Here is a 14002-nt window from a genome sequence, read left to right as displayed (position 1 = left end):
AAACATTGAAGTTATGCCTTGCATTCTCTCAGACCACAAGGGAATAAAATTAAAACTCAACAGAAAAAGTCACCAAAGAAATTCCTGTAACACATGGAGGCTGAACAACACACTGATGAACCATTAGTGTGTCAGGGAAGAGAATAGAAAGGAAATTTAATGTTCATGATATTCAACAGAAATGAGCACACAAATTACCAGCTCATCTGGGACACAGCAAAGGCACTACTTAGGGGCAAGTTTATAGGTTTGAGTTCCTACATCAACAAATTGGAGAGATCTGAAACCAACAATATAATGAGACAGCTGAGCCTCCTTGAAAAAGAGCAGCAAGATAAACCCCAATCCATTAGATGGAAAGAAATAATTAAACTTAAATCAGAATTAAATGAATTAGAATCCAAAAACAACCACAGAAAGAATCAACAAAACAAAGATTTGGTTCTTCGAAAAAATTAACAAAATTGACAGACCCTTAGCAAATCTTATCAGGAAAAGAAGAGAACACACCCAAATAAATAAACTCAGAGATGAGAATGGAAACATCACAACAGAAACAACCAAGATTCAGAACATTATAAGGGAATAATTCTCAAAACTTTATGCTAAGAAGTTCGAGAACTTGGCAGAAATGGACCTTTTCCTAGTAAATATTGACATGCCATAATTAAACCAAGATGAGTTAAACCATCTTATGAGCCCTAAATCAAGCATTGAAATAGAAACAGCAATAAGAGACCTCCCATCTAAGAAAAGCCCAGGAGCAGATGGTTTTACAGAGGAATCTTTGTTTAAATAGGGATACAGTTGGACCCATTGCAACAATGAGATGTACAACACATTATGACAAAAAACGATCTTTAAAACTTTGGTGGTGGTGGTGGGAGATGGGAAGGGATGGCAAAGGGAAACAAAGGAGGAGACAACAATGCTTCATAAGCAATGTACTCATTACTTTGCTCATGTAATTGTAATTTCTCTGTATGTTATTTTCACAATTAAATAAAAATTGACATAACGTTTTGTACATCTCATTGTTGTAATAGGTCCACATGTAACCCTATTTAAAACTATTTTCCCTTCCCCTCCACTAATTATATCAACATCAAATACAGTGAAAGCAGGGCTTACACCCTGGGAGAGGTACATACAAAGCAATAAAGATATCCTCTTATAAATATGTTGGAAACAATCGCAAGAAAGAAAAAAAAAACATTTGAATGCTTATCTTGGAGTTCATTTTGCCTAACATCAACTTGTAGGGGGGTGTGGGGTTGGGGGGGTGGCGAGGGGAAGGGATGATTTTGGGAAACAAAGGAGGAGGCAACAATGCTTGATAAGAAATGTTCTCACCATCTTGCCCGTGTAATTGTAACCCCTCTTTATAGTATTTTCACATTAATAAAAATATTTAAAAAATAAAGATTCTATGCAGAATTATAGTTTAAATGATGAGTTAGTACATATGTTTTGTAGATTCTGACCTCACATGTGTCAGAAAAATATCCATGGATTCATAACTAGAAACTCTGAAGTATAAGTTATAATAATTAGGTAAGTTTCATTAGATAGTTAATGAAGAGAACACCATATGATATTCAGTCAGGTCAAGTAGTTTATATACTGATCTGCTGCCTATGCCATACATGGTGGAGAGGTATGTAAACAAAAGGGGGGGGGAAGCGAAACAACCTTGGGCCAGGATGTATCTAGGCCAAGGACGGAATGAGGTATTGCCAGGTGGGGGAGAATTCTGCCACACTGCATCTGGATGTGACCTCAGGGCCTGGGACTCTCCTTTGGTCAGATGGAAAGTGTGATGAGAGGCTGACCAGGTTGTGACATAGCAGGAAGGACAAGTGGCTGCCTCCAGGTGTGCCAGATGCCTAGGTAACACATAAAGAGTGGAAATGTAGCCAAGACATGTACAGGTGTCTGCATAGGGTCTGCATGGCTGGGGCAGACCTAATACCTTTGCCATCTGACACCTGACTCCAAAACATTCATTTTTATTTTCTTTCTTTCTTTCTTTCTTTCTTTCTTTCTTTCTTTCTTTCTTTCTTTCTTTCTTTCTTTCTTTCTTTCTTTCTTTCTTTCTTTCTTTCCTTTCCTTCTTCCTTTTTTCTTTCTTTCTCTTTCTTCCTTCCTTCCTTTTTTCTCTTTTCTTTCCTTCCTTCCTTCCTTCCTTCCTTCCTTCCTTTCTTCCTTCCTTCCTTCCTTCCTTCCTTCCTTCCTTCCTTCCTTCATTCATTCCTTCCTTCCTTCCTTCCTTCCTTTTCTCTCTCCCTCTCACCCTCTCTCTATCTCTCCTCTCTTTCACTCACCCTCCCTCCCCCCCCACCTCAGTATTCTCAACTATCAAATAATGAACACTTGGTGAGTTGAAATCACAGGTTGTGAAGAGCAGATCAATCGGCAAATGTGAAACTAATTTAATGTTTCCTTACACCTCTACCACAGGTCACTGGAATCAAATAATGAACACTCAGCAGCATGGCATCTCAAGACATTTGAATGAGGAAAGCAAGTATGTTCACTGCATTCTGTGAGGTCCACCCTGAGAAGGTGGGGCAGACTCTTCCCTCCTCTTGGCTAAATCTCAGCCCAGTTTCTGCATCAGGAGATGTGACTGCCTCCAAGTGAGCCAGTTACCTAAGTGACGCAGGAACTGGGCAGAAATTAACCTCTTGTGATGAGATTAATGGCATGATTAAACATGATCCACTAGTTTGTCGAGATTGAGACTTTCTAAATTTTTGGTTAGGTTATGTACAAATTGTGATCTATTTATTTATGTTTGCTAACCATGATTATAGATGTGAGCCAGCACATCAGACCATTCAAAGTCCTTTATCACACATGGAAGACATGAAGCTTCCCAAATGACATACAAGTTGACAGACAGCAAATAAGTCCTTAATTCTGGTCGAGATGTGTTTTTAATGTGAAGCAAAATTTACTTAGCAAAATATCTGGCTACTCTGATTATACTTTCAAACTTAACCTACATTTTAGTATCAAATCACCTATTAGCCAATGATTCACTCAAATTACCTGTAATCATTCATTTCTGCCATATTTTCTAGAGGTAGAACAGAAGCACACACTATTAACTAAAGTGGTAGAATTTGGGAGGATCACAGTTCTGAATCAGTTTAGAAAGGAAAGTTTCACCAATATCAACTTACTAGGTAGGGATATTGGAATGCCATCACGATCCTTGCTTTTTAGTCTAGGTGCAAAAATTGCTACTCTATGAGTAAAGTAACTTAAACAAGAAAGGATTGGTGGAGTGAGTCCAGTGGTGGAGTACCTGTCTGGCAAACAGTACATCAAAACTGAAATGAACTTCCTAAAGATAAAATAAGAAAAGTAAAGAAACAGCAACTCATACTGAGCATGTTTTCAATGTAAAGATTTACACTAATTTATTATAGTTATAATGCCATCATTTATTTCTAAGGGCAAACACATTTTGTGTCAAGCCTAAATGAAAAATAACACAGTATATACAAAGCTTTGATAAAACACAGGTATGGCTTACAATGGTGAACACTTAAGTTTGCATGTGCAGTGGTGTTGCAGGGTTGTTAAGGTTTATGGAAGTCCATACTTTTGATGAACTTGACATGATGTAATTACCTAACCATACAGTTCACTGGACAGATACTGCTGTTATATATATACACAAACACACACATATATAGACACATATGTACGTATTTATATATTAATTGGCATATAAATAAAAATAAAAATTTACAATGAATAAATTTAGTAAACAGATAACCTTTCCCAAATAATTATCTTACCTGAATAAATTCATATCTTATAGCCTCCAATGGTATATCACACTTTAATGGTTGCTGATCCTCTTCAGCTTTTTAATAATGTTTTTTTTTGTTTTCAGATTAAAAAGCCTGTCAATAAATATACTTGTATGAAATTCCTTTCTTTAGAAGATGAAAAGCACATTGTGTAATCTGGCTCTTTATGTTTCCTCAAAATCACCTTTTATAATTTCAAGTACATATTGACTTAGATCTCTCTCATTTTCTTCCAATAATACCTATGGGAAGGAGAAAATGAAAGATCATTCTGTTACTTTGGGAGCTTCTGTTATTAATCACTGCAATAAATATTATGAAAATGTATCTCTGAAATTATTTAGAGAGATGACTTGAAAGTTACCTTTCTACACACTCATGGTAGTCCCCCAACTAAATCAGAGAACTTAAAATAAGTAACATTTTAGCTGGGAGCCAGTGGCTTATGCTTGTAATCCTAGCAACTCAGGAACTAAATTCTGAGTGTGGTAGTTCAAAGCTAGCCCTGGCAGGAAATCCCTGACACTCTTACCTTCAATTAATCACCAGAAAACCGGAAGTGGCACTACGGTTCAAGTGGTAAAGTGCCAGCATTTATCTAAAAAGCTTAGGGACATCGCCCAGGCCTGGAATTCAAGCCCCATGACCAATAAATATAAAAAAGGAAAAAAGGAGGAAAAGCAACATTTTAATGCTAATGTGCACATATACACAAAATTGTCTAGAAATAAAATTATAACAACCCCTGGACTGGCAAAAAAAGAGATTAAATTGAAATTGCCTTCAATCATTCATGTAGACAATCTATACTGAGGCCAGGCTATTGGAGCTCACATCACTAACTAAAGGTGTAGAAATTGAGAAGATCACTGTCCAGAACCAGTGTGCAAGGAAAGTAATATGATTCTCATAACATCTTAAAGCCTGGCATGTTGGAATGCATTTGTGATACTAGTTACTTGGCAGACAGAGGTGAAGAACTTAGCCTCTTTTCAGGCCTCAGCACAACTGATAATCCATGAGCAAAGTAAATGCATTGAACAAAGGATTGTTCTAATGGTAGAATACTTGTTCAGCCAACAAAATATCTAAATTCATACTCATTTCTTAAAAGAGAAAAAACAAGGGAGGAAAAAAGAGAAAGAAAGAAAAATAGAATAGGAGGAGGAGAAAAGGAAAGGAAAGAATGAAGGAAGGAAGGAAAGAAGGAAGGAAGGAAGGAAGGAAAAAAGAAAGTATGGGAGAAAGAAAGTAAGGGAGAAAGAAAGAAAGAAAAAAGAAAGAAAGAAAGGAAGGAAGAAAGAAAGAAAGAAGGAAGGAAAGAAGGAAGGAAGGAAGGAAAGAAAGAAAGAAAAAAGAAAGAAAGAAAGGAATAAAGAATAGAAAAGAAAGAAAGGGTGGAAGAAAGAATGGGAGGAAGAAAGAAAGGAAGAAAGAGAAGTATAAATAAAAACCTCAGCAGGTGTTAGATGTTAATAATGACCCTAAATATTTTAGTTATAAATGCCATCATTTAATTCCCTGGGAAGAGACATTTTGTATCAAGCGCTGTTGTATGGACTTGGGACCCACGAAAGACCACCAGAAACCACGACCAATTCAAACAGCAAAAGAGACATTTATTTGCAAGCTCAAGTTTGGTCCTCCGCACATCAAGTAATCGATGACGTTAAGAGTCCCAGAGCACACAATCAGTACAGCTTTTATAGTATTGAACAAACAAGTTTAGGGAATTTCCACACAAGCAGTTACATTATTGGTTTGAGTCCACCCTAACTGCTCTGCCCTTTTTCTGAACTATTGGTTTATCCTGTTCCTGGAACACTTGGGCAACTGTTCTTCTTTCTTAAGGGTGGGCAGGGTTGGTGGCAACCTGTATTTTTTCTATATCTTGGGGTTAATCTGCAGGCAGCTTAGCAAAATATGGTGTGGTTAATCTCAAATTGGACTTACTTTGGCTCTTCATTCTCTCCTCTTCTAGAATATTGGGGACCAATCATGGTCTCCTAATTAGCACAATCTTCTATATTTACAGCTTGGTATTGGGATCTCAGAACTAATAGATGTACTGTGCTGATTCTCTTTTTACAAAGGACACCAATCTACAAGGTCTGATCATGAGTAACAAAATTAACAGTAACAAAGGCCCTTACATTTTCTTCCAGCAATCCTGACTCCGTATACCACACCTAACTTACCTTTATACCAGCTGTACTCATAAGCTCCAATTTTAAGACATACTCACACCATTTGCTACATACTTAAACTTTCTGATGCTTGTCTTCTTTAGGAACATTTTAAGACAATCCTTACTTTTTAAATCCTTTCTTATCTAGAGGATACCAATTTTTCCCTAATTCCTTTCCTAAGTCTTTCTTTACTACACCCCTCTTCTTTACAATTCCTTGAGCTCCTTTATGGCTAGAATTTAAAACTGCCCATTTTTCCTTCGACTTCAGGAACCAAGTTATCTCAGAAAGCCTCCAGGCACTAGTGGAATGAAAATCTTACTAGATATTAAGGCTAAGATTAGGGCTGGTACTCATTCCTCCTCCTACTTCCATTGATTTAAAAAAATCTCTCCTTTATCTTTAAAACACACCCAGGAGGAAGCAGGTTATTACCATACCAGAGCCAAACTAGGCTGTGACCCTGATGTATGTAAGGCAAGCCACTGATATACTTGACCTCAATATCCACTGTGGGAATAGAGAGGTTACTGGATATCACCAAAAGAATGTCCCACAAAATCTTAGTATTAGTAGCGTTCAATCAGGAAGCATTTTCAGGTGATGGAATCAGGCAGGAGTGGAGTCTAATTTTACCAGGGTGGGGGTGTCTGGGTGATGATATAGATTTCCTCCAGATGACTGTCAAGCTGTCATTGAACTTTACTCATTAGGGTGTGCAGCAGCAGCAGCAGTAGCAGGGTCTCTCAGTGGCTCCAAGGGACTCTCACACCTAATGCTGGGCTGCAAATTCCTACACAGACCGGTTAAGGATACATTGCATATGCTTGGCAGGCTATAACCCCACTAGTTTTTAAGACTATTTAGACAATAGCACAGGACATTTAACAAATATAACAATTTTTTAAATGAGATAGTTCTTTTAACAATGCTAGGATTTTCTAGGCAGATATAGAGGGCTCAGGATTGTACTATTTTTTCCCATGTCTTTTCCTTCTGTCTATTTTGCCACATTTTTAAAAAAAATTGACTGTGGTCCCTTGTTCTTAAAAGAGGATGATGGGCAAAGATTCATCTTCTCTCACTTCTTCAAGCTGACTCAGGGGTGTTGATCCTACCTAACCAGGAACCTATATCCTTAGCCTATTTTACAAAGAGGTTACCAGGATTAGATGTCATTAAGAACAACATTTTAACTTTTGACAAATACACAGACCTTTTTTCTGACTACAGCAGTGTAGATTATTTAGCCTTCTGGTTTGCAAAAGGATCTTTCTGGATGACTTAGTAATGTGACCTCTAGTAACCAAAGAATGTCTGAGTTACCTATGCAGGCCTTCAGACACATATCAATAGAAATACACTCTCAGGTTTACAAACTTTTTCTTGAGCAGATGAATTTCATGTAGCTGGAGTCAGCTCAAAAGTTACTGCCAATTAGAGCTTTGGGCAAATACAGAGGTTGGGATCTAAACTATCCTCCACATTTTACAACATTAGCTTTTTAGTACTATCACAGATGACTGACTAGTTCCTGTCCCCTACAAGGTAGATAGTCATAGACTTTAGGCATGCTTACAAACTATCTTCCCATGACCTCCTGATTCTGACCAATTTGTGAAGGGCCACATACAAATGACTCTAGGATTTGACATTATTTCTGCCATTCAAGCAGTGTCTTACAATCTATGGATGCTCCTCCATTGATTTTTGTCCCAGGAGTGTCTTCTCCACACTGGGAAAAATGCCTCATTGACATTTCCCTTAGTTGGTTGCTGGACTTGAACTCAGGGCCTGAGTTCTATCACTAAGCTCTACAGCTCAAGGCTCACATTCTGCCACTTTGAATCCTAAAGCAGCTCTGCTTACACTTTAAGCCTTCTGGTGGCTGAGTAGAGGTGATAGTCTCACCCGGACCTTTTTCTGCCCGGGCTGGATTCGAACCAGTTGCAAATCAATGAGTCGCAAAAATGCCACTTTACTCCAATTAAAAGTAAGAAGATGGTCAACATAGAAGTAGTTTTTAAGCATATCCTTACCTGAAACTTACTAAGAACCAAAGTTACATCTGACAAACTTACAAGAATCCTCACTCCTTTTTGTGAGCCTGCTGGGAACTGTTTAAAAAAAATACCTATGAGAGCAAACTGAAATAGTAATTACGCAATTATTTTGGTAATCCTAATTTTTCCTTTTTGTACTTTGAGAGAAATGTTTAGAAAAATTTTACTTTTAAACTTTTTATACAGAAATCCATTCCTAATTTATGAGCCTCCTATTAATCTGTTTTAATATTCTATACTTTAGTTTTTAGCTGCATTTTGAAAAATCCCTTGAACTCTCAAGGCTAAGTGTGTTATTAATTTCCTCTTGGCTGCTTGTTTTAAAACAGATGCACATGAATTCGTGTAAACTCAAATAACATATTTTCTTAATGCAAAAATTACAATCACCCTCATTTTACTAAGAATCTAGACTTAACACCTTTATGCCTTAAAAAAAGCATATCCAATGGCAGAATATCATTGAGAGCAAATCACGTCATACAAATAAACTTTGTAACCTTCTTTTTAAGGCCTTCTTACTTTTAATTTTAACACATCCAAGGGTCAGTTTTAGCAGTGCTAATCGGATCTTCACATCACTCATTTTTACCATCATGTCTCTAGTGTGTATATGCAGGAAAAAGTGACAGAATAAAGATGGGCCACTTGTCCCTTCCTGTGGTAAGGGCACGCACCCAATCCGACTCTTTAGCTTGAGATGAACTGTGTTTGTGCCAGCTTGCCCTCTTTCACCATGCATGGACTCCTCCCGTGGCCTGTTCCACCATGCATGACCAGCTAAACTGCACTTCGGCCTGTTCACCATTCACTCCTAAAGATAGGTTTTCTGTTAGCTTCTAAGTTTCTTCTTTTTGTTAACCCAGATATATTGATTACAGTATAAACAGCTTTATGCATTCTAAAATATCAGATTTTCTAATTTTCAAGTTAAAGAATCCTTAAAAACCTATTTTAACAATGTAAAAATGCTTTAAAAATGTTTTGGTAATGTCCAAACCTCATAACCTTTTGAATTTTAAACTTAAACTCACACAAGTGTTACAAAATGCTAACAATTTCTATCATGAACTTGTTCACAAACACATACAAAACACACTCAAATATTTAAGGGCCCCCAAATCAAAATCAGTTGTACGTACGTTTTCTAAAGTTTTCAAACAAAAATTTAAGACAATATTTCTTTTAACTGACGTAATTTTGTAGAGCTTCATTTTCCCAGGGCTTGCTTGCTTAGCAAGGCATTTCACCAATTGGTATTTAATCCATTCTGTTGGAGGAAGGATGAGGGGGGGGGAGGGGGAGAGCCTGAAACTAAACTGGCCTGATTTTTATCCAATTTTATTTTTATTTATTTATTTTTCTTAATGTGCTTTTTTAATTGTGAAAATACTGTACAGAGGAGTTGCAATTACATGGGCAAGATAATGAGTACATTTCTTATCAAGCATTGTAGCTTCCTCCTTTGTTTCCACTTCCCATCTCTTCCCATCCTACCCCCGCCTCCTCACCCAACCCTCCTCTCTTCCTCCCCCCCCCACCAAAGTTGTAAAGGTGGTTTTCAACATAACGACTTGTACATCTCATTGTTCGAATGGGTCCAAAAGTATCCCTATTTAAGTGCTTTTTTTTTTCCCTTCCCCTCCACATATTATCCTGACATCAAATACAATGAAAGCAGGGGTTATACTGTGAGGGAGGGAAATACAAAGCAACAAAGAAATAATCTTATAAACGTGTTAGAAACAATCGCATAAAAGAAAAAAAAAACATTTGAATACATATCTTAGGGTTCATATCCCTAACATCAACTTATCTGACCTTTCCTGCTTGACTCATACATATACTATTTATTGCAAATAAGGGAAACCATGGAAACTATCTTTTTTTGGACCTGGTTTACTTCAATTAATATAATTTTTTTCATTTCTTTCCATTTCCTAACAAATGGGACAATGTCATTCTTTCTGATGGAGGCATAAAATTCCATTTTGTATATATACCATATTTTCTTGATGCATTCATCTACTGAGGGGCTTCTGTGTTGGATTCATATCTTAGCTATGGTAAATAATGCTTCAATAAACATAGTCGTGCTGGTAGCTTTAATGTGGTCTTATTTGTGAACATTTGGGTAAATGCCCAAAAGTGGGATTGCTGGGTCATAGGGGACTCAAGCTGATTCAAACTTTGGCAAAGTATCAGGGTATAAAATTAACCCTCAAAAATCAATGGCTTTTCTGTATGCCAACAATGAGAAAAGTGTGTCTAAAATTAGGAAAGCAACTTCATTCGTAATAGCCCCACAAAAAATAAAATACCCAGAAATTAACTTAACCAAAGAAGTGAAGGACATCTATGATGAAAATTTTGAAAACTTGAAAAAGGAAATCAAAACAGAACTTAGAAATTGGCAAAAACTTCCACGCTCCTGGATTGGAAAGATCAACATCGTGAAAATGGCAATACTTCCAAAGGCTATTTACAAATTGAATGCGATACCTATCAATATTCCAACATTCATTCCTCAAGGAAATAGAAGAGGCAAACCAAAAATTCATATGGAATAATAAAAGACCCCAAATAGCAAAAATGATCCTCAACAGAAAGAGCAGTGCTGGAGGAATATCAATATCAAATTTCAAACTCTACTACTAAATCCATTGAAATCAAAGCAGCGGTACTGGCACAAGAACCACAAGAACAGACCTCAGGCCCAAAGGAATAGAATTGAAAACCCAAATAATTGGGAAGCCAAGCAGCAGTTTCCTTTTCATTCGGCACGAGTATTGGATGTTGACTGGCAGAGCAACAACACCTTTGCTTCATGTAGTACAGATATGTGCATTCATGTCTGCAAATTAGGACAACACAGATCTATGAAAACATTCCAGGGACATACAAATGAAGTAAATGCTATCAAGTGGGACCCCACTGGCAATCTTCTGGCCTCCTGTTCTCATGACATGACTTTGAAGATATGCAGCATGAAACAAGATAATTGTGTACATGATTTGCAAGCACATAATAAAGAAATTTATACTATCAAATGGAGTCCAACAGGACCAGGGACAAATAATCCAACGCCAACCTTATATTAGCAAGTGGGTCCTTTGATTCTACTGGTGGGTTATGGGATGTAGACCGAGGGATTTGCATCCATACTATGACAAAAAACATCCATACTTTGACAGAACTTGTGTACAGTGCTGCTTTCAGTCCCGATGGCAAGTATCTGGCAAGTGGTTCTTTTGACAAATGTGTGCACATCTGGAACACAGACAGTTGCTCTAGTTCACAGCTATAGGGGAACAGGTGGAATTTTTGAAGTTTGCTGGAATGCAGCAGGAGACAAATTTTGAGCCAGTGCATCAGATGGTTCAGTTTGTGTATTAGACCTTCAGAAATAGCGCTACTAGTTGGAAGCCATGGACCGACTATGAATGTGTACATAGCAAAAATGACTGTCCCTGACCCATGTACTGCTACAGTCCCACATGAACCATGGCCAGTCCACTACAGCCAAATCTAAGAGAAGTATATCCGTGCAATGTATATATACAAAATTGCAACCTGAATATGACAGAGTTTTGTCAGAGCTTGTGAATTCTGTTCACCAAGTGCTGGAATCTAATCTGCTGTGCCTCTAAAATAGCATTTAGAAGTTTGGGATATGAAAAACAGGAGAGAGAAATAAATATACACTATAAAAGCCGACCATATATGTACCAGAGTTTGGATACTAATGACAGCCTTTTTTCTACCCTTTGAATCAATCAGCAGACACCATTGATTCTATTCTTTTTTCCCTTCAGTAGTGAGAAGTTTGTATGTACAGAGAAAATGGACGTAACAAAACTCCAGCTGTAGTTTGTTCTTGCTTTTAAATTTTGTTTTTGGTTTGATTATGGATGCATGAAGTAAGGGAGGGAATCAATTTCTTGTTTATATTTTTTTCACCTTTTAAACAATAAAATTTTTCTTAAAAATACTTTAAAGCATTCTTTAGAAGAGGTAGATTTTTGGTACATTTTTGGCTCCCAGAACATATATTCAACTGGTGCATATTGTGGAAGGGGGCATTGGAAGTTAAATGAAAGCATAGGACTTTGGTCATGTCAACCTAGAAGAGACAACCGTAAATAAGGATATTATGCTCTGTTTCTGTTTCTATTTCTCTCTCTGTCTCTCTGTTTCTATTTCTCTCTCTGCCTCACTATATTTTATTTTAGTGATATGGCTTAAATACAGTAGGTTATTTTGGGGGACATATTTCTGCCAATTAAATACTAGAAGGGCACAAATGTTTTGTTTATCTTTAAGTACCACATTGAAGATACAAAAAAATCTTCTGATGTTTTGTAACAATAAGTAAATTATAGATAAAATGTGCACTATTGTGAAAAGGAGCAAAGTAGTTTGGGGCTTTTAAAAAATTGTTTTGTTTTGAGTTTTAAGAGATTAAAATGTTTCTCGATGAGGAATAGCTTCTCAAAGTGTCCATCATTCTGTATAGAAGCTTAAATATGTAATGTAACCAAACTCCAGTATTAAAAATCTCTCGTTATTTTCTTTTATACAAAGCAAGATAACGGCATGTAACATCTGCCATTACATGGCAAAATGTTTACTACCTTAGTTTAAAAACAATCTTTAAGACAAAAGACTTGCTTCAAGGTGTTTTTAAATAGAAGTAATTCAGAATTTTATAAAGAAAAACAAGTGATTGCACTAACCTCACTGCTGCTCTGACTCTGCATTTGTGGTACTCGTGACTATATTTATATATATACATACATATATATATATATATATATATATATATGTATATATATATATACATATATATATATGCTGCTTTTCCCCCCAGAAATCACTACTATATCCTGTCCCTTATTCTGTTTATATCAAGTATTTTCTTACAAAATATAGGTATCATATCAAATCAAATTTCCTCTTGTGCTCATGCAGCTAAAAGTAAAGTAATAGATAAATGTTAGCTTGAGCCATGCCTATGTGTGTGATTTAATAGGGTTTGTCATGATCTGCATAAGAATCCAAGACTATCGATTTTAAATAAAGTAGTTGTCAAATTTTTATCTTAAAATTTTTAATTAAGGAATTGCCTATAATCAAGCTTAGAAAATTTATAGCATTACTTTTGTTACTAATTATTTTGAGGGCTATACTAGTAAAAGTTTAACCTATGTTCTGAGTTGAACTAGAAATTGATTTAACCCAAGTAATGCAACTTTTTATTTTCAACATGTTGTTTTGTTATTTTTACAAAACAGCATTGATTGAAACACGTCTTAATTTACTAAGATCAATAGCATTTGTTATTGGTGAAAAGAATACGTATACTTATTCACTATACTATGATACTGTAATGTTTTTTTAAAATTTACATCCAGAGAGGCAGTCATTCACGATGGTTTCGTGCTAGTTGTTTTTAGGGTTTTGGATCACGTTAGAGGTATTTAGAACTTATCTGCCCTGTGACTTATGTAGGAAACCTAATATGCTGAGTATCTGGCACTTGATATCCTGCTTTTATTGCTAGAGGTCCATATCTGTTTTTGAATTCTTTTGTTGTTTAAAAAATGAATAAAAATAAAAAAAATCTGTGCAATATTTTTTAAATGTGTTCCCAGGAATAGACACAAATGTTTTGAGCATGTTTAAGCTGGATTTCCTTTAGGGATGCGTTGTCAATTGCACTGAATTCAAATCTGAAAGTCAGAGGTGATTATTGATAGTACTTTTGTATTTTGATATGGAGAATTTATTCATTTGGATACAGTTAATGACTTTTTTCCTAGCTGATTTAAAAGATAATCAAGAAATTCTGCAATATAGCTGCCAAAATAGACAGTTACATTTTTATGATATTGTCATCTTTTCTGTTTTTTTATTCTTCTGC

The 14002-nt window shown here is 36.2% G+C and overlaps 1 pseudogene; it reads left to right on the top strand.

Moving 5' to 3' along the window:
* The first annotated feature begins 1703 nt into the window (after window positions 1–1703).
* Window positions 1704–11596, top strand: LOC138833397 (F-box-like/WD repeat-containing protein TBL1XR1 pseudogene; annotated as a pseudogene).
* The last annotated feature ends 2406 nt before the right edge of the window (window positions 11597–14002 follow it).

The sequence above is a fragment of the Dipodomys merriami genome, unplaced genomic scaffold, assembly GCF_024711535.1.
Source record: "Dipodomys merriami isolate MVZ:Mamm:240054 unplaced genomic scaffold, mDipMer1.0.p SCAF_2049, whole genome shotgun sequence".
Taxonomy (NCBI): Eukaryota; Metazoa; Chordata; class Mammalia; order Rodentia; family Heteromyidae; genus Dipodomys; species Dipodomys merriami.
The sequence above is the reverse complement of the archived record's forward strand: the minus strand, read 5'-3'. Positions and strand labels throughout refer to the sequence as shown.